Source organism: Trachinotus anak, unplaced genomic scaffold (assembly GCF_046630095.1).
Source record: "Trachinotus anak isolate AG129_WGS33_773 ecotype Australia unplaced genomic scaffold, CSIRO_AGI_Tana_v1 ptg000010l, whole genome shotgun sequence".
Classification (NCBI taxonomy): Eukaryota; Metazoa; Chordata; class Actinopteri; order Carangiformes; family Carangidae; genus Trachinotus; species Trachinotus anak.
In genome coordinates, this window is record NW_027273861.1 from 10689754 (window position 1) to 10692229 (window position 2476).

Below are 2476 nucleotides of genomic sequence, written 5' to 3' on the forward strand. Positions count from 1 at the left end.
GTAGCTGGGAAGGTGAGACACCTCTTTACAGACTCCTTCTCGGAGATGGGTGGAGAGTTGTGTTCTTGGTATGTCAGCATGTGATTTAAGGTGGCCTCGCTTCCCCGTTCAACGCGTTCTCGCCGGTGGGAAAGAATGTGCCTACGCAAATCGGCCACAGATAAAGATATCCAACCGTGTCAATGCGGCGGCTCTCCGAGGGTTTTAATGGAAGCAGATATCTAAATAGAAACGAAACACCACCCGCCGGTGGACTACCACCTTAACAAAGAGTCAATGAAATGAGCGCTTCGGCGATATCAGGGGTGTTACCAGTCTTTGACGACATAGAGAAATATGTCACCGGGCAACAGAGCAGGTAAACAGGCTGCCTGGATACGAGAGCACGTACACTGATAAACAAAAACTTCACCGGCACGATTCACTTCTGAGTCTGAGGAGACACGCGTGTGTTGGGGAATTTTATGGATATTTGTCAAATAAGTAAAAAAAAAAAAAAAAAAGTAAAATGTAAGTAAAAGGCAGTGGAAGAAGTAGCCTATTTAAGATACTTAAGTCAAAGTGGAAATATCACAATATGAAACACACAAGTAAAAGTATACGTTAACGTTTATACTGTGTTTTGCCAGTTGAATGTAGAGTATGATGATGTAAAAGTGCTACTTTCATAACGCTATATTATAGATAGCAGTAATAGTAATATTATTATTATGCATTAACATGTAAGCGTATTGTTTAATCTATAAAAATACCCCATACTTTAAAGTTTTTATAAGTTTATCATATTGTGAAATCTGTAGTAAGTGTAGTTGTTGAATAACTGCAGCGGTGTTAAATGTACAGTCTTTTCCTCTGAAGTGCAGTCGAGCAGAAGCAGTTGCACAAAATAGACCTACTCAAGTACAAGTACCCTAAATTTGTACTTAACTGCAGTACTTGAGTAAATGTACTCTCCAACACCAAATGTAAACATATTGTAGGTAAGGGCAGGCTTTTGTACTATGCCTGTGCGCTGATTGCGTCCATGTAGCTCACATGTGTGATAATCATCAAAAATAAGGTTCACGTGAAGGACAAGGGAGATGTTGTGCAATGTGTCAAAGGCAAAAAAAGAGACCTAGCTCTGCCCCAAAGTCAGCTAACATTCACCAGCCAAGAACTGTCCTTCCTTCCAGCCTCAGGACCAGCACAGACTGTCTGTCTGATTACAGAGACACACTCCTCCCTGCTGTGCAGGGGACGTTGTGCCCCACCAGCATATCATCACATTGTCTGAGAAATGAATCATCCTGAATCAGTGTGTGTGTGTGTGTGTTTGTGTGTTTTAGGGAGAGAGACAAAGCAGTGTGTGTTCAAAAGAAACATTGGCGTTATCTCCCAGAGACTCCACAATCAGACAAAGGTGCCTGTCTTTGCCTAGCCCCAACAGCTCCCTCTCTTGCTCTTTATCTGTCTTCATCTCTTTATTCCTCTCTGGGAGATGCTGATTCAGTGGAACAAAGTGAAAGGAGTTGGTTAAACGCCCTCCTCTACTTGAAACCCAACCCTTTGTTCGAGTCAAATGCTGCGCTTTTGAATTAGCTCGCTCCATAGCCTGTTTTGACGCTTGTCGCGCTGGCAGGAGCACATTACGGGATCTGTGTGTACGAGACGGCCTTACACAGAGGAAGCTAATGTGCCTTGATGTGTGTCACTCTGGCCGCTTGAGAGTCAAGTTCTTCTTTCAGCTGTGAAACGGCTTGGCTGTGCTCGTCAGCAGGTCTAGCTGTCAACACAGCCCTGGTCGTGCAGAACACTCTGACCTCGTTTGCCTGAATTAGACCTTGTAGTTGAGCTGACAGGCTGATATGTTTTGTGACAAAGGTGCAACCCTCACCGCATGTAATTCTGATCTTGACATTGTCTTGAAATTGGCTCTTTTCCATTCTTCAGTGAAGTAGTGGACATGTGTTTTGTTTTTTTTTTTAGTATTTCAGGGTTAAGACCTTCTTTCAGTATGTCGTTTATTTTAATCCCCAGTAGCTGGTACAGTGTGTCCCCTCACTGTATCTGTGCTAATGTGACAAATCACAATGTGATTAAGCAAAAGAATTGTGTTAATGCACAAATTTATCATCACGCAGCTTAAAAGCCAAATGTTTTTCCCCATGTGCTGCATGGTGCAGTAGGATGCACATGGATAATCCTGTGATGGAGGATGCAAGCGCAACCCCCCATATGCAGCCGTCTACATGATAATGCATCACACATACTTCTGGGAAGAGCTTATTGACAAGGGAGGAAGGCCGTGTGGGCGGGTCGTAAACATTTCACGTTGGATATCAGATCTGGTGGGACAGAGCAGCCTGTGTGTGATTGTGCATGTACCCATCTGCGAGTTTGCGCATGTGTGTCGATGCACGAGCAACAGCGCGCAAGTTGTTGTGTGAGAGACTGAGTGTGTGGGACATGTGTGGGCGTGTGTGTGTGTGTGGGT